This window comes from Protopterus annectens, chromosome 1.part1, assembly GCF_019279795.1.
Source record: "Protopterus annectens isolate FY-2018-M chromosome 1.part1, PAN1.0, whole genome shotgun sequence".
Lineage (NCBI taxonomy): Eukaryota > Metazoa > Chordata > Ceratodontiformes > Protopteridae > Protopterus > Protopterus annectens.
The window spans coordinates 917,682,384-917,708,488 of NC_056726.1; positions in this window are offsets into that span (position 1 = coordinate 917,682,384).

Below are 26,105 nucleotides of genomic sequence, written 5' to 3' on the forward strand. Positions count from 1 at the left end.
TTTCTTTCTTATTCCTCTCATTTTTCATTGCACTTTTTATGTGATACACCACATAGAGCAAATTAGCATTAGCGGGTAATGGCTATGTTTATTGGGTTTGAGCTAAGCATGGCAGACCAACTATGAAGCAGATGGCCAAAAATAGTAAATGGATACATTCAGTTAATTCCCTTGGCCATTGTGAAAACCCAGCCTGGAGTACAGGTGGTACTGGGTTCTAGTACAGAGTGTGCAACATTTGTTTTAGTGCTGTGACATTGGAGTTTACAACAATGAAGTGCAACACAGACTAGTTCCTCAACACTCCTGTGGCAATGAGTGTAAGGGCAAGACTGCCGTACACATGGTTCTGGGTCTGAATACACTATTTGCCATATAGTATTATTTTGATTGACATTAGCAATGTGGCTCATGTTTGCGCATTAACAGCCAACAAACAGTCATAACTCGCATGTGTGTACACTTTGTTAACCATCTTGCAGATCCACTGCTCACTGTACCATTGAACTGTATATATGATGCTTTCATATTGGTGTTTATTCTCCATTTCCTTTGTATGACAGAAAACTACATGTGGAAACTTTGCAAATTCAGGGCACATTCTAAGTGTACATCATATATTCACATGACATACATGTCTTGTCCCCCCACAATCAGTACAACCCTGAGGCCTCAGTATTATTACACACATACATCAACCACACTACAAAGTGTAATAAACAATGTTGTGTTCTCCCTCATGGACAGGGCCATTTGGTGGGACTGATAACTTTGCTGTGCTAAACTCAAACATCCAAGTATGCTCTATAAGGGTACTTGCTGACATTATCTACCATAAGTTAACCTGCAGCCATGGAAAAGTCAGACTTTTGCCATGGTGCTTGCTTAAAGTACTGAGTTCTGTTGTCTGTATACTTAAGTAGAGGTTCTGCTCTCACTGCAGTCAACTGTGTGTGTGTGTGTGTGTGTGTGTGTGTGTGTGTGTGTGTGTGTGTGTGTGTGTGTGTGTGTGTGTGTGTGTGTGTGTGTGTGTGTGTGTGTGTGTGTGTCCAGCCAGAAGAGCAAGTGTATATCCTGCAGTTACACCCCAATCCCATACATTGACAGTATTTTGATACTTGCATCTGTCTAAGCATCCTTTTCAGGCAGGCCTCCCACCTTCTTCTCTCCAGCATACACTCTTGATGTCATCCACTATAAGTGGACCTCCAGACATATAAAAGCCAGACTGTACTGTAGTACTTGTGTAGAGTACTGTGTTCTAGAGTATGTGTACTTAAATAGGTAGGGTTTCTGTTCTCACTGCAGTCAACTGTATGTGTGTGTGTGTGTGTGTGTGTGTGTGTGTGTGTGTGTGTGTGTGTGCTGCTACATGAGCACATGTGTATTTGTCCAGCCAGAAGAGAAAGTGTGCATCCTGCAGCTACCACCCCAATCTCATACTTGCACATGCCCACACATCCATTTCAGGCAGGCTTCCCACCTTCTTCTCTCCAACATACACTGTTGATGTCATTCACTACAAGTTGACCTTCAGACATATAAAAGTCAGACTTGTGTTGTGATGCTTGCATATGGTACTGTGTTCTGTAGTCTGTCTACTTAGATAGAGGTTCTATTCTCACTGCAATCAACTTGGTGTGTATGTGTGTCTCCACTCAGCAGAGTAGACATGCTATCCTCCAATTACTTTTCCAATGGCATGGCTTGCTAGTCTTTTGATACTTGCACAAGCCTACACCTCCATTTCATGCAGCCCGCCAAGCTCTTGTCTCCCACATGGCCTGCTGATGTCATCCACTATAAGTTGACCTGCAGACATTCAAATGTCAAACTTGTGCTCTTCTGCTTGCATATAGTACTGTCTTCTGTAGTCTGTATACTTAGATAGGTAGGAGCTTTATTCTCACTGTAGTCAATTGGTGTGTGTGTGTGTGTTTGTGTATGTGTGTGTGTGTGTGTGTGTGTGTGTGTGTGTGTGTGTGTGTGTATGTGTGTGTGTGAGTTTTTACTTGACATTACAGAGAGCCTTTTATAACAACATGTGGGACACTATCACCATATGCTCAATAGACAATGCTGATGTCTCATCCTATGCTCAACATATAATGCTGATGTAATCAGCAATATCACATTATTGCATATGCAACAAGCCCACCAAGGCAGGATTAGACACTGGATTGAGCCCAGAAAGACATCTCCTTAGGGTCATAACAGTTTACTAGGCCATTGGCCCTAATGTCTTTATAAACCGAGCCATGCTATACCATTGTTCCCTTATCGACCAGCTTGTATTGTCAGTACTTCCAACACAAGTGTATAATTAGCGCAGACTGTCCTTATCCAAGAGAAACATGGGTGAACACCCATAGTAAATTTATGGTCTCCCATCCAGTTGTCTAAGTTATGCTTAAATCGGGTCATTGATGAGCTCTGTTTTATGTGAATTGGGAGTTTGTTCCAGAGGAGTGGCAATCTCTGGGAGACATATCAGTCTTGCATGTTCTGTTAATGTCGCAGTCTAGGTTAAGATCCTTAGAGTGAGTGAAACTTGTCCCTTGTAACTTGTGGATGTGCAGCATTTCCATTAGGGCATGGTCTAAAACTGCTCTGTAGGCTAGGCACAAATTGCCTCTTTGCAGCCTGTAAGATACAGAGTAGAGTGACAGAGCCTTCAGTCTGTCCATGAAGGTCATGTGCTGCAGGTCCTGAATCATCTTGGTGGGAAACCTCTAAGGTTTCTCTAGCTGCTGTAGGTGTCTGGTGAGGTACATACAGAAAGGAGCATTGTACTCTATTAGTTGTCTGATGAGGGATGAGTTCAGGGGAGTTATAACATCCTTAAGCTCTGCATGTGATGCTCTTACTTATTAAATGTGCAACATAGAAGGCCTTCCTTACCACTGTGGACACATGGTGATCAAAGTTAATGCTGCTGTCAACCTGTGTTCCCAAATCTCTCACCACAGGCTTTCAGCTAAGGTGGTGAATTGTTAATATTGCAATGTGTATGGATTTCCCTTTGCTGAAAGGGATGATAACACATTATTTTGGGGTTATTTTGTCTCCATAGCTTTAGCCCTAATCATTTGTCTGTGCAAGGACTTTTTGTAGTATGTCATCATTGTGTAGGGACTCAGTGATTGTACCCTGATGGAGTAATTGTTGACATGGTAAGCCAAGGGCCATCTCTTTTCACAATATGCATTCAACCAGCAAATCCCAGCTCAGAAAGGCAGAAGCTACCATCCCCTCCCACAAGAGTGTAGACTACAAGCCTTCTTAATGTAAGACAACTGGCCTGAAGCCAAAGTGCTTAAACCAAATTTAGAGGCTTACAATAGCAGTTAAAATTTACTGCGATACCAGGGAGATGGCAATGACATGTCTTTTAATCTACCCAAATACAGTATGTCATGGTTAGTAAGCCCTGTGTAATCTTGATGAGAAAGCCCTGTTGTCTGTCCAGCTACTGCATGTATCTGTTGAGGGTCATGCAAAGGAGAGAATTATACTGTATTATTATTCTGATTAGTCTGACTACAGTGCTGTCATATAGCCCTGAGATATGAATGTGATGATGTGTCTTATGATGTGCACCATATGTATGTAGTGGAAAATATTAAAGAGCAAAGTTATAAAGTAAGGCAACACATTTCATTTCCTGACTTCACACTCCTTACACGAGAATACAATAGAAAGTACTGACATGATGATGCCTCCCACTATATAATTTGTCAATGCAAATATAAGTGACAGGTACAATTGTCAGTTCAACAACACAATGTAGCTATGTACCCTGTGCATCAGACACAAAGCTTTTGTATTCCTGAATCCAAAAGAGAGAAAACAGGGATATGCCACAGTTATAACTTGCACAGGGTGCTGGCAGGGGGCAGGAGGCCTAGACTGACACAAAAAGTCAATGAGTGCGTGTGAGAGAGAAAGGGAAGTGTGTGTGGCTGTAGGGGTCCTCCATGTGAAAGTAGTGTGTGAGAGTCTGCATGAATACAGCCAAGCCCAGTGCTAGCTCTACATCTTGGTTTGTTGGACAGGTGTCAGCCATGCATGGTAGAGGTGGCAGTTCATTGTTATCAACCCTGACAATGAAAACTGACTCTGCCAGAAGTTGCAGTGGCACCTCCATGCCCAAAGTCAGATGCAGTGCTGCTACCTGAGCATGACTGATGTCTTCTGGATCCTCCCTTGACAGAAATGCACAGGACCATGACCCCATGCCCTGCCAAGTCTGGTTGTGGACAGCACATTCACTGATAGACCAGTGGAATTGCTGCCACTGTGGGAGCATGATTGGGGTACAGCCACATTAACTATCAGCATATGTTGTGGCTGGCCTACTTCCATGATGACATAATTCCCTTCTCAGCAGATGTTCCATCACAGACACTGCTCGCTCCATGACGGCCACCCCTCAGTCCATCACAGACACCCCTTCTTCCAAAGTATCATTCTTATGATCCAGTGTATCAGCGACATGGTGGAGGCACTCACACTTGTCACACTGTGCAACATCTACAACCTTGAGAATTTATCTGGAGTGCTTTCTGAATGTGCCTGTGCCTCCATGATGGCCTTAAACATACTTTGAGTGACATGAGAAGAGACACCTGCACCAGGTGGAGGAGGGACAGCAGGCCACCTCCAAGAACCCCTATCAACCCTCCTGCGGGGCACCTCACCAACACTTTGGCTACAGCCAGACTCAACAGGCACTGAAGCCACAGTAGCCACACTTCCCTGCTCAGTGTCATCACCCTCCACCTGTTCTATATCTGTGGGCTCAGTGGACTGGGTAGGCGTAGGCCTACTGACTGTGTCCATGGAATAAGAAGGGTGTGGCTGGATGTTAACCTCTGTTTCATATTCAACCTCTGCACCCCCTGACTGTGCCTCAGTGTTTCTACCATCATCATCAGTCTGATGAAACACTGACATCAGGTGGTACAAGAACCACACTCCCACTGTCATGCTCACCTGTGATAAAAAGGGAGAAACACAGGCATACATTAATATCTGCATTAATATGGTGCAATATATGCTAAACAACTAACAGTGCTGCCACTATTACAGACAGTACAGCAGCACTGTAAATGGTTCATCTCCCAGGCCCATGCTTACACTTATCAAGGGTATCAGAACTTGTCAGAGATGTGGGATGCATGGCTAGGCTTAAAAAGGCCCTTGTGGTCATTAGCCTAATAAACACCTATGAACCTACAAACCAATAATGCACACAATAGGCCTAAAATGACATATTATGATATTTCTATAAATTGATCTACAGTAATGAAATAACTTTATTTGACTCACCATCTTCAAGAGGCATATGTTGCTGGACTCTTTATGGTCCTGAAATAATATAAGCAAGAGGTAAGGGCAACATAATCACATTTAACAGTAAGATAGGGGGTACTATATGTAGTCCTCCATATCTGCATGAAGTTTACATTTAACAAGAATGTGACTGACAACTCCAAACTGAGCGTATCACTGTACCAATCTTTAATCCCCCCAAAAAATACATGTGACACAACTGATTTTTATTTCAATCATTTTACTGTACAATAGTATTCAACTGGTCATATAACAAAGTGTACCTGGAAGCTCTTCCTGGGACTGAGAGGGAGTGGTGCCCATGTCAGTGACATGTTGTGGTCCACTCTGCTGTGAGTTGTCCTGCTGTAGAAGATTTGCCAGGAATTCCTCACTGGGGGTGAGAGGTGGTTCTGCAGCAGACCCACCACTGGTTACCCTCTGGTCTCAGGCAACAGCAGCTGCATGCTGCTGTGCAGATGTGATCATGTCATTGGCCCTGTGGCACCCCTGCTTATAAGTCTGGCTGTGGCCACCTATGGAATTTATGTTGGTAACGATCTGCTGCCATAGTCTCAGCCTGTCTGGCATATTGGGATGACCCCTTCCCAGAAGAAAAGCCCTATGTTGATGGAGTGTATCAACAATTATAGTGTTCCTGACCTCACTGAAGAGGGGTCTGTTCTAAAAGACAACAGCATTGTAATACACATAAGTGTCACATAACTACAAAGTAATTGTTACCAGATAAAACAGTTAAGGTAGGCAGTCAGTAACACCCACTGGAAAAACATAAAACATTCTATAGATGTAAAATACTAACAACAGACAGGATGCAAACAAAGGGAGTAGCAAGAGCAACATATCCTTAAATGTACCATAGTAGTAATTCAGTTGTTCTCCATCCTAAACTAATGGTCTATTCTAGTTTGTGACATAACAGTAACATTTCTTTGCTTCCTCCACCCACATCAGAACACCCACATGAACATTTTGCTAATAAAACACATGTAAAATGATAAACATGCATTCAAATGACCTGTCCCTGAAACACTTCTACATATGTATCACACAGCTTTCTATTTTCATGTATTGTCAATCATTTGTACCTCTGAAATGCCTTGACAAACATGGCCATGCCATCAGTACACTTCTAACTAATGCATACTGATAACAGTGTAAAAGGCCTTGCTTCACATTATTCATTAATATATTCCAGAATGTACATTATGTAGATAACAAAATGGGAGCATACCTGCTGGAGTTCAATACTCCTCTGTAAAGATAGTTTTGGAACTATTTTGCTTTTCTGAACATGAAACAAGTATCCTCACTATTAGTTTGGCTAGCTAAACATTTGCCTTTTTATAATGGAGTAAATTATTAATGGATTGCATCAGTCTAGGTTGGGTTTCAGAAATACTAATTACAGGATAAGCAGCTGAACTGCATGCTAATCAACCAATCTGGCTGAGATAATCAACAAGTTATAAAGCAAACATGTAGACGCCATGCTGTTTTTTCCTATGGGTTACAAAAGTAGTGGAGTACAGATGCAGAACGTCTACACAGACAGAATGTTAGGAGCTGCTGCTGCTGCTTAACTACATTTATATGTGTTACAGGCTGCAGCCAATGCTGCTGTTGCCGCCAATAGGCCTAGGCCAAGATGGAGAAGAGTTTTCAGGCCACATTTAAATTATCACAACATGAACATTGTAGAGTGCTACAGGGTGGACAGGGACACCATACAGAAACCCTGTGACTTCTGCCAGCCTCAACTCAGAGCCTTAGCCTTTACCTCCCCATCTATTGGTTGAGTACTGCTTGCATCACAGTCAGCCCTGAACTAACGCTATGTCAACTGCTGCATTTACAAGGTAAGTCCTGAACATGTACTGTGTTGTATAATAATATTATGACATGTTATTGTATTTCATCACTTGGTACAGTAAGCAACTACAAGGTGGGAGATTTGTACAGAAATGAATGTAACATGTGACAACAGAGTTACTTGACTTGTATTTGTCCATTTGCAAGTAGTATTCCTCAGACCTCAAAGACTCCCACATTAGTACCTCCCCAAAGTAATGGTGATCACTGCATGCCCTCAATTTAGCACCATACACTAGTAATGGGAAATCATAACAGACAGAAGTGTGAAAGTAATGAGACACTTAGCAGTTTCCAGTTTCACCACCTTCATAAGATCAAACAGGCAGGATGTAAACACATGGAGAGTGACAAGCGCAACATATCCTTGTTTGCCCAACACCAGTAACTCAGCCTGAGTCCACCCCCCCCCCCATGAAAGAATACCATATCCTCGCATGTGCCATGGCAGGAACCCACATTTGCTCCTCACCCCCAAAACAGCAGTCTATGCTTTTTGTGCCATACAACCTTCCATTAATTTGATGGCAGCTGCATATCATATTGTCCCTAGTGAATATCCTCACACGTTTTAAAGTAAATGATATAGATTGGCTTAAGTTCTGGTCAGATAACTGATGAATGATCACAAAACACAGAAAGGTAGGACACAGCTGTATATTTGCAAGGAATTCTCATAGCAGGTTGTGTGATCAGTAAGTGCACTACATCCAAATATCTTACATTTAATACATTTACAAATAACAGGTCTTGCCTTAATGTCAGTGTACATTCAGTTACCCTTGGTTGTGTGAGGAATTATGTCGTGTTTTCTGCAAAGCTGTTTGTGGGGCAAAGTTAGGTAATTCCCTGTCCTCCCTCTCCTGTTTTCTGACAGTGCATTACAGTGAGAGTTGTGATCCAGACCTATGTAGTCACATCTCATGAGTACTAATATTTTCTACTGATGTCATAGATTGATTTTCCAAATTTCAACTAATTCTACATTTGTTATATATTTGTTTTCTTTTTGTTTGTGGTCACTGTTTGCGTGATGTGCTGATTAGCATAAATGGCTTTGGCTATGCATATTTCATTTGTGCGTAGAGTGGCAGTGCACAAACCAGATGAATGGGCCACCCAAGTAGCAAACAGGACACAGACAGACACAAACATACACTGGATGCATTCATTAATATTATTGGCCATTGTGCAAACACATTTCTAGCAGTGAGCACTATCATGCAACATGTTTACATGATGATAAATGCTGTGCAACACTTTCAAATGTTGCAAAAACAGATAGTGCACACTCCCAGTAAGCGTGATTTCTGTAACTGGTGAGAAAATATCATTCTACATTGATCTTGGTCTGTGATAGGCATGGCAGATGGAGAATTTTTTAGATGCCATGCTCAAAGATGGAGTGTTCAGGAGTCCAAAGTGTTTGTTAGACTACTAGTGAATGAACATGACCCCAGCCTTTTGCAGAGGGACTATCATCATTTGGATTACAAGGCAGAGGCATTGAATAGTTTGGACTGGGCTCTTACCAGTACTATCAGTATCCCCTGCAATGGTGAACAATGTAGGAATCACTACAGAGACATCAGGATGAAGAAGAAAGATACCCTTGACTGCTGGATCAAAGAATGTAGAACTAGGGACACTCCACAGATGTGTAAGTATCACTTACAGAGTCTATTTGTAAGAGTTAAAAGATGGATATAGTCAGGATTGGTATGCATAATGATATTCTGATCTGTTCTGTTTTTTCTGTAGTCATCACAGACTAAGAACTGAATGTAGTAACCCATGCTGATAGGTTGGCAAGGATGTGAGATGACATGAGGTGAGTGAACACCTTGGTTGGGAAGAGGATAGGAAATCCAGGTCCCATGCATGTTGAGGTGGTTGACAGTGTGAAGCTAGTCCTCACCCAGTGGACTGTCATCAATGTCACTTCATTGTACTGCTGGCTGAAGAGCCCAGTGTCTACATCTCCTACAAGTGCTCTCCATGAGGATGGAGAGTAGGCACTCCATCTAGCATATGCATGTGCCCACAGTGCAGCGCACAATCCTACACACCATCTCTAGCAACTCCTGTCAGAACTCACCACCTTCACCACTGTTCCCAGAGGGAGCCACAGGCCTATCCTCCAAGGCAGAACTACCTGAGTGGCTGGGTAGTTCAGGGGCAGCAGAGGGGGTGCTACCAGGTTGTACACCAGATGTGCTGGGCAGCAGTGATGTAGCCAGTGGAGTGGGGGTAGGTGGATACTGCGGGAGAGGCTTACCCAGTTGTGCTGTAGGAAAAACAAAAAATTAAAAATTAAAGGAAAAAAAAAAGAGAGAATATTGTTGGTGGGAGAGAAAAAAAGGGAGAACATTAGTAACTTCATATGTGACTAACAAACTGTATAAAAGTTCAACACTTCAGACACAAAAGCCACCTGGATTCAAGCGCAAATGGAAAACGTAACTTGATGACCAGCGAGTGTAAAATAACAAAATTTATTATAATTGTAAGCACTTTCGAAGGGGTCTCTACCCCAACTTCTTCAGACAAATAACTTTCAAAAAACCTCGCTTTTTATACAAAACCAGTAAGTGATAATTCAATTATCCCAACCAATTAACATTCTTTTAAAAATATAGTTACCTACATAGAAACAATAAAATGTGTTGCCACTATATTAAATAGATATGCACATCCAAGTATATAAAAACTGTATTTTATTTGGCAGATGATCGAAACTTTAAAATACTAAAAACCTATTAATGCATATCAAATACTGGATGCTAAACAACAGCCAGATAAAATTAGGTTAATTTAACTAACAGCTTTTATGACTTTTTTATTGTTAAAAACAAGCACGCTTCTAAGAACCTAACTATTATACAACCCTAGTGATGAAAAATAATGTATACACCTATCTAGTCAATCTATAACTAACAACTGCATAGTACCACTTATTATCACACAGATTTTTTAAAAATACTACTCCTATACATGATACAATAGTTATTTATTTAATTATGTTATATTTGTATAGTAGAAATAGTTGTAAACTTAAAACTACTAGAATTTATGAATTCATTGTGTATAACCAATACTGTCTCATTATAAATTCTCAATTTCATCTACTTAGAGCTTTAAGCTTCAAAATGCTTTTAATTGATCCATACTCGTTTAAACCTGGCGGGATATGGGCTGAAGTTTGAATTTGCCACATCAATTCATTCTCTTCTAACTTCAGCTGCCATGGTCCCCCTCTCAAATCGCATTTGGTTTGTTGTATTACAGTGTATAAAAACCTATGATCAGGATTTTCATTAATATGTTTTGCCAGAGCATTTTGACCGTCACCTCTATTGATACAATATTGGTGCTCATAGATTCTTTGCCTGAGCTTTCTCTCTGTTTTGCCGATGTAGTATGATGGACATAGCTCACAGGATGCAAGGTACACCACCCCCTTAGAATCGCAATTAAATGTTCCATTAATTGTATATGACTTGTCCCCGATTGTTACCTGGTTGCCTAATCTTATAAATTCCTTGTTGTTGGAACAAGGGAGTATTAACTTGACAACACAAACTCGTAGCCTGAGTCTCAATTTCCTATTTAGATATTCTACATACTACAAAAGGATAAAGGAAATGTTTGTCAAAAATTTGTCTATTATTTTGGAAGACAGTGGGTTGAGTAGGGCATTGGGCTTAAATCCAGGTTTCACATATAGAAGAGGGGCAAATTTAAAGTGTCTGCTCGAGAAAAAGAAGAGTAATAAGAAGACTTTGGGTATGCGAAAGTGTGGGGCCTGTACGCAATGTAAATTTATAAGATTAGGCAACCTTAAATAGGGATTGGTTTCTGGGGGGGTGGAGTTCACATGACTAGTTGGGACTGAATTTAAAAGTAAGAATGGAGCAGATGTGATTGTTTCTGAAGAAGTCCCAGATCTAGTGGGACAAAAGTGCTTGAACCTTGATCTGGATTTACTAACTGGTTTTACTTGGTTTTATGTGGTATTAAAGTGTCTGTGAGAACTCAGTGGACTTTGTGGCATTTATGTACTCTTCCATGTTGAAAAAAATGTTCAGTATATTGTACTTCATTGCTATAATCTGCACTCTCACAAGTTTGTGCCAAGCAGTACATCACACAAACTCTGGCCTCAATAAATAAATAAATAAATAAATAAATAAATAAATAAAACAATTGAAAGACAAAAAGGAGACTGTCCATAGTTTTACAGAATGTCCAGATGTTTGCATCATATTTTTGGGATGGTCCTTGTAAAATATGTGGTTTACTGGCATATCATGGAAGATTGAAGTCAATGTATAATGACACACATTTCTATTTTGTACTTGATATCCTGCAGAAAATGTACAGTAACACAAAGTAGATTGATCCCTATTTTTGGCCCTGTGTCCCTCCTTTAGTTTAGTGTTTGACCAGATTTCTTGCACTAAAAGGTTGGCTAGTACGATCCACATTCAGTTTACAAGTTTTGCAGCCAGCAGCACTGGTGCGAGATGAGAAAACTTGCTTACGCGCACTGTACATCATTAATATTCATGGCACAATGCCTCATGATGAGCAGTATCTCATACTCGAAAACACTCCGTGTAGGCTCTGAGCAGAACCTACGCAGAGTTTATTGAGTCTGGACCCTAGCATTTCTTTGCACTTTACATAAATCAGATTCACAGGTCCTTTCAAACATATGAACAAGGGTGTGTGGAGGTGGAAAAAGTACTAGTTTTCTTATACATAACTGTATTAACAAAATTGGTTGAATCCTGATTTTTGAACATAAGTGTGAAATTTAGTTTATGACTAAAGATTTTTAATTTGGTCAACAAATCCACTAAATCATATTTTTTCCTGTGAAAAGTAAAATCCTTCACCAATAAAGGAAGAGGGGTCTGACTACTAATACTTTGAGTTTACAAAAGGACACTAGTGAAAGTTCTTCATACTTTGAGGAATCATAAATCTATTAGAATTATGAAGTCCAATAAAGGGGATGGTACTGTTATTTTTGATACCATTAATTATACTGGTTCATGTATGGTATTCTCCAAATTTCTGATGTCTACACCTACATTCCTAAAAACAAGGTCAATACTGCCTATAGAAAGATAGATTTCCACCTGAATGACTTGCATATGCAAAAGATTATTATTATTAGTGACATACAATTTTCTGAATAATACACATCTGGTAACTCTAACTATATTTTGGTATACAGAAAGTAGATAAATGTATTGCTGAACCACCCTTTAGGTCAATAGTCAGAGTGCAACATTCTAAAACCTATCCACGTTTGGTATACATGGATAGGAAAGTATACTCCCAATTTATTTAATGACACCTGATATTTTTAGGAAGGTTTAAGCATGATAATTGTTGTGACAAAACAGGACTTTTAATTTCATTCCACAGGACAAATGATTAGATTATTTTAATAAAATTATACTTGGATACAATTTTCTAACTGAGAAGGATACTAGCTTATTATTGGACCTTATGGGCTTAATTTTAGATAATAACCTTTATTTATTTATTTATTTTTTTAATAACTTTTTTTATTTTTTGCTGGTGAACTTTACAAGCAGATTTGCAGAATAGCTATGGGGATGGCTTGCACCCCCAAATTCAAAAATTTAATCATATATAATTGGGAAAATAAATTTGTATTTAACAATAATCCATTTTTTACACATTGTAGAGTGTACCTTACATACTTAGACAACATATTTATCTTAAGGAACAGACCAGCAGAGATAGTAGATGGATTTGTTGCTTATTTTAATGACATCACAGATTTATTTTGAGATTTACATATACATTTAATAAAGAATATGTAAATTATTTAGACACTAATATTTCTATTAAGTATGACAGATTTGTATCCAATAGCTACAGAAATGTTACCTTCTGTAACTCTTACCTCCATTTTTGTAGTCCCCACCCATATAATCAGAAGGTGGAACTAGTGACAGGACAATTTATTAGATTATGTTTTATGACATTTGATGAAAATGTTTATGTTCTTGAGATGAACCAACTGAAATATGTGTTTTTAGAGAGAGGATATCCAAAGTTTTTCTGGATGGGGTTATTAGAGGGGTGACTCAACATAGGGCAAATAAGTTTAAGCCTATACTTGGTTTAGGACTTAATGGGCTGGATGTTATCACTAATGTGTCTGATGGTCAACTGGATTTTAGCCCTTGAAGTAGGGCCCTGGTGTTAAAATTAAAGGGGGCATCTCAACAGGTTAAAAATATTGCTAAAAATAGCTGGAATATATTTAAGACCAATGAGGGTATTTTTAGCAGTTTAAGGGAGCAGCCTCTTTTTGCATAAACAATGGGGACATTTTTGAATACTATTTTTGAAAATACTCTTGATTTGAAGTATATGGATGATACCCATAGAGAACTATAAAGTATGAAGCAGGCAGACAATGTTAATATATTTTCAAAGGAGGTAGTTTACAGTTAGATAATACATTAACATAAAAAAATATTTTCATTGTGGTAATTGTGAAACAAGTAAAATTCTTTATTTGGCTAAGTGTCACTCTTGTCCTGAATTTTATGTGGGCAAGACAAAATGTACACTTAAAAAGAGGATATATGAGCATATGTATGATATTAGAATGAAAAATACCAAAAACAACTTATATAAACATTTTTTGGTATATGTTCACTTTAAGAAATTTTGCTTTTGTATATTAGACAATGTTGAAACCAGTTTAAGAGATGGAACTTGGGAAACACATCTCAAATACAGACACATTTATTGGGAGATTAAATTGGACACCGCTCACAAACCAAGAATCGGTGTGCCACGGTGGTGCAGCGGTTAATGTTGTCGCCTCACAGCAAGAGGTTTTCCCGTTCGATTCGCGGGTGGAGCTCCTTCTGTGTGGAGTCTGCATGTCCTCCCTGTGGTTGAATGACATCTAAATACAGGTAGGTGTGTGCGTGAATGGGTGTGCCTTCTTTGAAGTTTAGGTATCGGGCTGGCAACTCGGCACCGTAAAAATCCACTGCCAATCATTAGCAGACCAGAGTTCCACTGTGGCAACCCCTCACCGGGAAAAGCCAAAAGAAAGTACTCGCAAACCAGGAATCAATAATAATATTTCAATTTACCCAGTATTAAAATTAAGGTCAGCTAAACTTTAGTGATGATTTGAGTTGATTTTTTTTCATTTTTTATGCTATGTATTGCCTTGTTTAAGTACCATGGTTACAGTGTCACTAAAACTTAACACGATCATTTTTATTCAATATTTTTGCAATAATTTTTTTATAATATTAATATTTTCTATTTAATAGGGTTTGTTAAGATAAATTTAAATATTGCTTTTCTTGTAGATGCTATTTCTTAAAGATAAATGTGTTTGTTATGTGACCTGGTTTTTATGCCAGCATTATGATGTATGTGCATGTTTGCTGGACAAAAGCACTTAAAAGACATGTTTTTTATATAGCTTTTACACAGTTTTCAGATTTTATTTTTGATTTGGTGCCTGTCATTGACATTGTGTTCCCACTTTTGGTCCACACCAAAACTAAATACGCTTTTTGATTATTTGCTTCTTTTGTGTGCCATTCAGCCTCTGATTTTGTTTTTCATTTTACATTGTGACAATCATAACTTTGAATCTCAAAATACTGGAGCTACACATGTGAATGTGGCGGTACACAAATCTTCGCGGTGTTAACCTGGAGTGTTTCTCTTACTCTGTAGCACTAGTATGGGACTGTAGTCCCAATATTGGGGGGAGGCAAAGATCATCCACAGAAATGCTTTAATGGTGTAAAAATAAGTTTTGAAATGTACTGTTTAATTGAATATTAGGTTATTTTTTTATACAAGACTGATAGATTTAGCTTCTGCTCCTGTGTTATACAACCAAAATATATAACAAATCCCTTTGTCTTTGTCAAATATGTTTTAAAAATGTTCATAAACATTTTATAATCCAATAATACTTTTATTTATGGTATTATTTTAGAACATTGTTCTTAAACAATCATAGCAAAAACTCCCAGTTTCTATTCTTCATACAGGACAATAGTACTTGCAAATGTTGACTATAAATTGTTAATGAGGACAACTGTGAACACTTTAAAACGTCTTATGGTAGGGCTGATTAACACTGATGAAACATGATATGGAAAATAAAAATCTATTATATATTGCCTATGCATGTGAATATTGAAGCTTTTCTTCTTGGGACTCCATTGAAAAAGAGTATCTATCCCAGTTAGTTTCCCAGACAACAAAGATGAATAAGTAAATAATAAATAAATAAACAAATAAATATGTGACAAATGATCTCAAGGTAAAATAAAGAGAATGATGCAACTGTAATGGAGTAGGCTTTAAATTCGGGTCCCCTTCAAAACATCTAAAACCCATAACATCTAATTTCATAACATTGAGACCAGAACATCTAAAACCCAAAACATCAAAAACCCATAACATTGAATTTCATAATATCTAACAGTACAAATCACATGAAAATAATATCCTCTCCACATATAACGACATATGACACCAAACTACCAAACACACTTTTTACTGATCCCGAGATTCATGAAGCTCAGCGCAAGGCCGGCGTTAGGCTTGCGCCGACCGTGCAGCGTGCAGATGGTGCAGTAGCGCCATATGCATATTAATGAAGGTACGCTGCCACCACAGCCACTTGCATAGGAAATGAGCGCGAGTGCATGGGGCATGTCAAAGTGCCGCATGGAGGTGTGGAAATGTCGGCTGTTGACGTGCAACCTAAAATGCTCAATATTACAGTCTGCCTGCAAAAGTAATCACACCTGTCAGTGTCCGTGGATACCGAAACATATGCAAATCATGCAAGACAGTTCTTGCAAACACAAAATTAAGAAGCAAACAAAAATGCACGTTAGCTAAAATCGAGTCTCCATCCCTCAAACAAATGACATTTAAAACCATGTGCCCATATTCTAATGCAGTGTAGATAGTTATACCAAGTGGAAGTGAAACACATCATGTTAGCGCGCTGCTAATAGCTATGTCTAACCCAATAGTCAGGGTTACCACCTGTCCCACATTGTGAGGGATAGTACACAGCTGGGCAGTTGTGTCCATACCAAAACCATTATAAATGTAAAATATCCTGCGACCGTATGACATAAAGGTGTTTGCCTTGCAAACACAAGGTGCAGAGTTTGAGTCTCACAAGGGATAATTGGCTAGGCTTAAAATGGCTCGCAAGGGCAGTTAGCTTAGTATGAACCTATGTAATAGTCACATACAATAGTTATTTCCGTATGTAACATACCACATGTTACAAGAAATAGAATAAGCAAGTAAATGAAACAGAAGGATCATATAAACTGCTACAACAATAAGCTAACATGTAGGCATAAAACAAAAGTATTATCCGTAGTACTGACCGTGGGTATGTGTTGTCCTGTAGAATCTGATTTGTGTCCGGAATATATCCCATCCTGGCCATATGAAAAGGTGGCAACCCTACCAATGGTCAGAGCATTCGCACAGTAACTGGCCAGCCTCTTAATCACTCACAAAACCAGTGACCTTTGGAGGAAAGGTGTTGAATGACACTTGAATGACTAATGACAATAATTAAGAGTAATAGATGCTTTTAACTGCAGAAAATAAGTATTAATGCATATGGCTCTGAATCTTTCAACACGTTTCAAGTTAATAGAACTAATATTGTAGACGTGTCCATAATTGTCCCTGATTTGTCATTGCCTTGTCCCTGTCACTGTCTTAATTAGTCTTAATTAGTCCCTGAGTATTACAGAGGTCCATACACATATGTACACCAACCAACTGTCACATTTGTTGACAGTACTATTGCATACCTGTAGTGAAGTCATAAGTGATGTCCAGAATAATATTAATCGTATATATGAATGAATGAAATAGTCAAATGTGAAGGGAAACACTAGTGGAAACACCCCCCCACCCAGTATTATGTAGTGGAACCACCCCCACCCTGTATTATGTAGTGCCAATGTAATAATATGGTCAGAGGTGCCCAAACCCCTGCGTCTGTAAACACAGGTAGAATGTTAAAATTGGGACCAACTCTGTCCATGTGCTACATCTGACAATTGAACAGGTACAGGGCAGTTCCAGTCTCCAGTCGGACAAGCCTAAATCCGGATCACCACATGAACACCCTGACAGTCAAACACACGTATGTGCCAGGACTATAAGCTTTGGAGTTCTGAATATCCTTGGAGTGAGTAAACATGCAGCATGGGTCCAGAGCAGTAGGGAAAAGGGAATGTCGCATGTGTAGTACTGCGGTTTTCCCAGCAGGAGAATGGATGCCTGCTGTGTAAGTGAAGCAGTGAGGCATATGTTAGGGTAACTATGAACCATGGGTATACATATAAATGAAGCAGAACACCAATAGTGTAGTGGTTAGAGCATCCGCCTAATGTAAATGCATTCCCGGTTCAAGTACGAATATAGCACTTATTTTCCTGTGTAATGAATGCCTCTGTGCTGTAAAGCCAACATTTAAACATGTAAAGGTGAACGTGTGTTTTGCATGGGGCCGTTAACCGGATTCCATCACTCAAAGTGGTACTGTCATAATGAATAAGGCACACGTAAGCACAAAGAAATGGCAGTAAACATATGTAACTCACAATAAGGATACGCAAGTGCGCCTGCGCGGGTGTAAGCAGCTCCCAGCCTAGCAAATGTATGTTGTTTTGTACAGATGTAGCTTATTTATATATATATATATATATATATATATATATATATATATATATATATATATATATATATATATATATATGTGTGTGTGTGTGTGTGTGTGTGTGTGTGTGTATAGATATATATCCACAGACATAAAATAAAGAAATATATGAAAAAAAAAATATATATATATATATATATATATATATATATATATATATATATATATATATATATATATATATATATATATATATATCTATATATATACATATAGAATGAACGCCGAAAGAAGAAAGCATACACAAGGTTTGTGAAGGGAACAGCGTATGTCAGATAAAGCTGCACAAGCGTGAGTAGAGCACTGCTATTTACACCAAAGGCAGGGTTAAACCAGTGGCCATAATATCATTGAACTGCTACGTCAACATTACACACAGACAGAATGTAGTTCATGTTGTGACCACCTACACTTGTAACCCGCAAATGTTCATAATCCATAACACCAGGAAAGGCACGTATGTGCAAATATAAATGGCGGGAGACCGTGTGAATACATGAGGCGGTACAAAATGTGTGTAGGGCCCCTAAAGCTCTGGAGAGGGCAATGTGTAAGGGTGAGTCATGGCTGCAATCTCAGGTGGATAATGACTGTTACACGTGGAAACTCAACAGAGGTGGGCTGGAGAAACTATGGCTATGCAAGTATGGAAACAGGAGTGCCAGGGTTGGTTGCGCTGTTTCCAATGGAGCGGCCCGTGTAGGTCAGCAAGTACGTAGGTGTGATTCTTAGCTAGACCGTCTTCTGCGTGGAGACATGTGTAAATGGGCGTACCTTCGTTGAAGATTGTGCGTCAGGACTGGCAACTCGGCACGTAAAAATCTGTCAATCATTAGCGAATCAGAGTTCTGCTGTGGCGATCCCTAACCGGGAAAAGCCGAAAGACACAACAACATGCAGACATCAATATGCTGACGTACATTCCCTGTAACACATGCACTCCATTTATTGACATAAATAATATGAATGTGCACAGAAACAAATACAGTAGCAGGAATAATAGGCTGTGCAGACGAGGAATAGGTCAAATGACACTGTATCACATCACACTGACATACAACAAAAGGTGACATCTGTCTGCTGTATAACGCTATATACGATTATAAGTTAACCCGGGTGAAAGTCGGCAAAAGTAAATGAAAGCTATATAGATAGTAGATTGTTAAGATATAAGTGTGTGTGCATGTGTGTGTGTGTGTGGAAATGTGGGTCATAACATATATATATATATATACATATATATATATATATATATATATATATATATATATATATATATATATATATATATGTATATATATATATATATATATATATATATATATATATATATATATATATATATATATATATATTCAGCTGTTCCCATTAGCCTCGCCAAGGATCATCTGTTTCCATTTCTTTCCTTCCTGCATCATGCTTTCTTCACACCACTGCCTGCATGTCCTCTCTCACCACATCCATAAACCTCATCTTAGGTGTTGCTCTTTTCCTCTTACCTGGCAGCTCCATCCTTAGCATCCTTTTCCCAATATACCCAGCATCCCTCCTCAGCACATGTCCAAACCAACGCAATCTCACCTCTCTTGCTTTGTCTCCAAACTGTCCAACCTGAGCTGAACCTCTAATATACTGATTCCTAATCCTGTCCATCCTAGTCACACCCAGTGCAAATCTAAACATCTTTAACTCTGCCACATCCAGCTCTGACTCCTGCCCTTTCGACAATGCTACCGTCTCCAACCCATATAACATAGCTGGTCTCACTACCCTCTTGTAGACCTTCCCTTTCACTCTTATTGGTACCCGTCTGTCACAAATCACTCCTGACACTCTTCTCTACCCATTCCACCCTGCCTGTACTCTCTTCTTCACCTCTCTTCCACACTCACCATTACTCTGAACTGTTGATCCCAAGTACTTAAACTCATCCACCTTTACCAACTCTACTCTCTGCATCCCCACCCTTCCTCTACCCTCCCAATCATTTACAAACATATATTCTGTTTTAGCCCTGCTGACCTTCATTCCTCTCCTCTCTAAAGCATATCTCCAACTCTCCAGGGTCTCCTCAACCTGGTCGCTACTCTCACTACATAACGCAATGTCATCTGCAAACATCATAGTCCACGGGGCCTCCTGTCTAATTTCATCTGTCAACCTGTCCATCACCACTGCAAATAAGAAAGGGCTCAGAGCAGATCCTTGATGTAATCCTGCCTCCACCTTAAACGTATCTGTCACTCCCACTGCAGTCCTCACCAATGTCACACTACCCTTGTACATATCCTGTACCACTCTTACATACTTCTCTGCCACTCCTGTCTTCATCATACAATACCACAACTCCTCTCTAGGCACCCTGTCATATGCTTTCTCTAAGTCCACAAAGATGCAATGCAACTCCTTCTGACCTTCTCTGTATTTCTCCAACAACACTCACAGAGCAAATATTGCATCTGTAGTGCTCTTTCCTGGCATGAAACCATACTGCTGATCACTAATCATCACCTCCCTTCTTAACCTAGCTTCCACTACTCTTTCCCATAACTTCAAGCTGTGACTGATCAGTTTTATCCCTCTGTAGTTAAGGCAGCTCTGCACATCACCCTTATTCTTAAAGATAGGTACCAAAACACTTTTTCTCCACTCCTCAGGCATCCTCTCACTTTCCAAAATTTCATTAAACAATCTGGTTAAAAATTCCACTGCCATTTCTCCTAAGCACCTCCATGCTTCCACTGGTATGTCATCTGGGCCAACAGCCTTTCCATTCTTCATCCTCTTCATAGCTGTCCTTACTTCCTCCTTGCTAATCTGCTTCACTTCCTGATTCACTATCCCCACATCATCCAACCTCCTCTCTCTCATTCTCTTCATTCATCAGCCCTTCAAAATACTCTTTCCATCTACTCAACACACTCTCCTCACTTGTGAGTACGTTTCCCTCACTGTCCTTTATCACCCTTACCTGCTGCACATCTTTCCCAGCTCTGTCCCTCTGTCTAGCCAATTGATACAGGTCATTTATTTCCCTCTTTAGTGTCCAATCTCTCATACAACTCTCTATATGCCTTATCCTTAGCCTTCGTCACCTCTCTCTTTGCCATGTGCCTCATCTCCTTATACTCATGTCTACTTTCTTCATCTCTTAGACAATCCCACTTCTTCTTCACCAGCCTCTTTCTCTGTATACTCTCCTGTACTTCCTCATTCCACCACCATGTCTCCTTGTCCTCCTTCCTCTGTCCAGATGTCACACCAAGCACCTTTCTAGCAGTCTCCCTTACTAGCTCTGCTGTAGTTACCCAGCTATTCGGTAACTCTTCATTGCCTCCCAGTGCCTGTCTTAACTCTTCCCTGAACTCCACCTCACAATCACCCTTTTTTAACTTCCACCATTTAATCCTTGGCACTGCTTTCACACTCCTCCTCCTTCTTGATCACCAACATCATCCTGCAGACCACCATTCTATGCTGCTTAACTACACTTTCCCCAGTCTCCACTTTACAGTCTCCAATCTCCTTCAGGCTGGCCCTCCTACATAGGATATAATCCACCTGTGTGCATATTCTTCCACTCTTGTATGTCACCTTATGCTCCTCCCTCTTCTTAAAATACGTATTCACCACAGCCATGTCCATCCTTTTCATAAAATCCACAATCATCTGACTTTCTGCATTCCTCTCCTTAACACCATACCTACCCATCACTTCCTCATCCCCTCTGTTCTCTTCACCAACATGCCCATTGAAGTCCGCTCCAATCACTAGTCTCTCACCCTTGGGTACACTCACCTCCACTTCATCCAACTCACTCCAAAATTTTTCTTTCTCATCCATTGCACACCCAACTTGTGGAGCATATGCACTAACAACATTCATCATTACACCATCAATTTCAAGCTTCATAAACATCACTCTATCAGACACTCTCTTCACCTCCAAAACACTCTTGGCATACTGTTCTGTTAGGATAACCCCTACCCCATTTCTTCTGCCATCCACAACATGATAGAACAATTTGAACCTGCTTCCTATACACTTGGCCTTACTTCCCTTCCATCTGGTCTCTTGCATGCACAATATATCAACCTTCCTTCTCTCCATCATATCAGCTAGTTCCCTCCCTATACCAGTCATACTGCCAACATTCAAAGTTCCTACCCTCAGTACTACACTCCTAACCTTCCTCCTCTCTTCCTGCCTTTGGGCATGCCTTCCCCTTCCTCTTCTTCTTCGGCCAACAGTAGCCCAATTTCCGCCAGCACCCTGTTGGCTAACAGTACTGGTGGCGGTCGTTGTTAACCTGGGCCTCGACCGATCCGGTATGTAATTATGAAAAGTTCTCAGCATCAGTAATTTTTGGCAGAGGTTTTATGCCGGATGCCCTTCCTGACGCAACCCTCCCCATTTATCCGGGCTTGGGACCAGCACAAAGAAATGCACTGGCTTGTGCATCCCCAGTGGCTGGTTTTTATATATATATATATATATATATATATATATATATATATATATATATATATATATATATATATATATATACACACACATACACACATACACATATACAAATGTAGATATATATATATATATATATATATATATATATATATATATATATATATATATATATATATATATATATACACATACAACATTTATTGATATATACACATATACACACAAAAAACATATATATGTCATTGTAGATATACACATGTACATAACTAGGTTACTTTACAGCAATTATGGGTAACACATGTTCAGACCGGGCATATGTTACTGGGAGGTCCAATAAACAAACATTTACCTCCCACACCGCCCAGCTATGCCAGTCAGACATACAGACAGGCAATAAAGGTATACACACTGCTGCTTTCCAAACCACCAGCAGGAAAGTACCAGTGGGATAGATCTGCACGGTCTACACTTTAAACATGAATAACGGGGTCCCTTGCGGGACACCAAAAATTCACTTTACGTGTGAACCTCTGGTTATCGATGTGAGCAGGATGTAGCTGTACACAGAACAGTAGGTTGTGCAAATGTAATAACACATGGGTTGACAAAACGTACGCATATGTCCCGAGACGGGGAGAGTGGGCAGTGTGTAGGGGTGTGTTCATACCCCAGCTGTGCTCACAATAAGTATTTGTCATGAGTGCTGTAGAGGGGTGTCAGGTAGGTGAATCATGGGTATATATATATATATACATATATATATATATATATATATATATATATATATATATATATGTATATGGATAACGGGGTCCCTTGCGGGACACCAAAAATTCGTTAAACAGGTGAACCTGTAGTAATCGACGTGAGCAGGATGTAGCTGTACACGGAGCAGTAGGTTGTGCAAGTGTAATAACACATGGGTTGACAAAACGTATGACATGTGTCCCGAGATGGGGAGAGTGGGCAGTGTGTAGGGGTTTGTTCATACTCCAGCTGCGCTCACAGTAAGTATGAGTCATGAGTGCTGTAGAGGGGTGTCAGATAGGGGAATCATGGGTATGCAATAACGGGCCTAAGTGTGCAGGTGTTGGTTGGCAGAGATGTATTAGGCCCACCCCGTGGAAGTAAGTAATATTCCTATGTGGGCATAGCAGACGCCTATACCTCCCAATCCTGAAGAGCACATCTACTGGATAGTCCGTAAACCATTGGGGGAACACATAGGGACTATATCAGTGCCTTGTACCAGATTATCATGAACGTCCATAATTAGGAATCAGAATGTAACACAGTCCTAACTAAACACTTCCAGAACTAGTGATATTAGGTGGGCAGGTGGTGGAATACACGTAATGACCAATGACAACATGTATGAGTCATAAACAGCATGTACCTCGACAAATGTGAATGAATACATATGCCGTGTGACTGTCAATGTGTCAGGTTAATAGAAACAATCATCTAAATGTGCCCCTCAGGGTGTTATGCAGTGTCCCTGATACAGTGTTCATTCTCCCCCATTCGTATGTGAGGTCTGCTAGTGACAGAAAGTGCATATTCTGCCGCCCACCTTAGGTAGATGATAGCATAATAGTTTGGGATTACCACCTGTTCGCCTTTGTGAGGGACACTCCACTCTGGGCAGTTGTGTCCTGCAAAATGAATGTTACGGCACATGGCCTGTGATTTCAGGAAAAGAGTTCATATATTGTGTGTAGTAGTGTCATAAAATGATTTTGTTGTATCTGAAACAGCTACATATTATAGGAAACAGTATTAGCAACTATAATGCTACAAGAATAACCTAAACGTATGGAAACCGGTGAAGTAGTCAGTTTACTACTGGCTGTGGGTATGTGTTGCCTTGCCAAATGTGACAGCTCTACGTATAGGTCCTATAGGGCTGCCACCTTTCCAAATGGCCAAAGTGGGACCTGCTCTGTAGAAATTTCAGACCTACCAGGTCAGAACATACCTACAGCCATGCATAGTACAGAAATATACATATTAGCACAAATCAAAGCTTAGTCTAGCAGCAGTCAAGTTGCATATGCTACTTCACATAACATATCGACGTGTCATTTATACAATAACCATAACATGCAAATATTACAGACACATACAATATAATATTGTCCTCTAATCAGGACATTTGCTATGGCTAGAGTATTCTCGCATGACACATATGCCCATGCAAAGTGGGAAAGGTGTTACTCCTAGAGTGCCATGTCGGCCAATCTAAAAGGTGGAAAACCTACAATAGGTATGCGGCATGATCCGGCAGAGAGATGCGTTTCCCAAAACACATTTACATGTCAGCATTGCAGAGTATCGGTTCCCATGTATCAGCCAGATGGGAGCAGATTGTATGAGGAACACGCATATAATATGATTATGTCACTCGACAGGCCGCTGATTCTGTACAGTCGAACGCCTGCCATCGCCTAGTGGTTAGCCATACCCAATACTGTAATTGTGTAGTCCGACATAATAGACATCACAAGGGATCATGCACACCTAGCGTGAGTGACAAATGGAAGCACCGATATCGGTGCACGTGCAAGTGGGTGAGCAAGCAGGTGTAAGCGTGTTTATCTACCAGTATGCGAGTATTGCACTGTTAAAGAAATGTGGAGTCTAAACAAGTATAAGGAGCTGTAACCAGAGGTCAGCAGTGCTTAACACCGCGCAAACCCACGCACAACCACTCCCACCAGCTGGAATGTACCTTACCCACTCCGTATCCAAAGGTGTCGTTCAGGCCACAAACAAAGAACCGTCCTTTGCACGTGTTGGTAGCAATACCCTGAGCACACATCTCATGTGAATTACCAATACACCATGACATATATAGAGACAATAGACAGTACCACACACATACCATACAGCACAGTCATCCAGCAGTATAGCAATGTACTGGCAGATATGTCCAGACCACTGGTGTTTGCAGACCTGGCCGTCCTGTGTTTCAGTGTGTGAGCATGCCGAGTATGACTGTTACGCATGTAGTCGACTGACATTACCATCATAACTTCATGTGTTTGAGCATGCCCAGTATAGTATGTCCAGATAGTCAGTATTGTGGTGCCGACCCCTGCGTTGTACACTGGCAGGTGGCATGCTGTGTCTGCAGGGCAGCTAACGGTCATGTGGCATTGACTGTTGCTACATTTCTGCCCAGCGTGGGGGGACATCCAACTGTATCCACAGTCCTACACAGCACCAGAGGTGGTGCACATGACTCTCACATGTGTACGTTGGAAGTGGGGCACAGCTGACAGTTGTACACATTTGCTACTACTGTACTGGTATGCCAGGTACTCCATTTTAGTGTGTGGACCTACCCAAATTGCTGGTTGGAGGCATACCAGTGTACGTCAGATCCTAGCTTTAATTACCAGCATAGTAGTTTCAGACGTCCTAGCCTTCACAACCTATATCCAACTGCCTGGCCTGCTGTAGTCTATGTGTGTGTCTGTGGGGGTTGGGGTCATCCATTGGGCATATCCAGAGGCCATTGTATAGCATTTGTCTGTATTGGTCTACAGCTGTTCAGCTGTATGAGACGTGTGGGCTGTATGGACCCACATGATGTTCAGCCCAT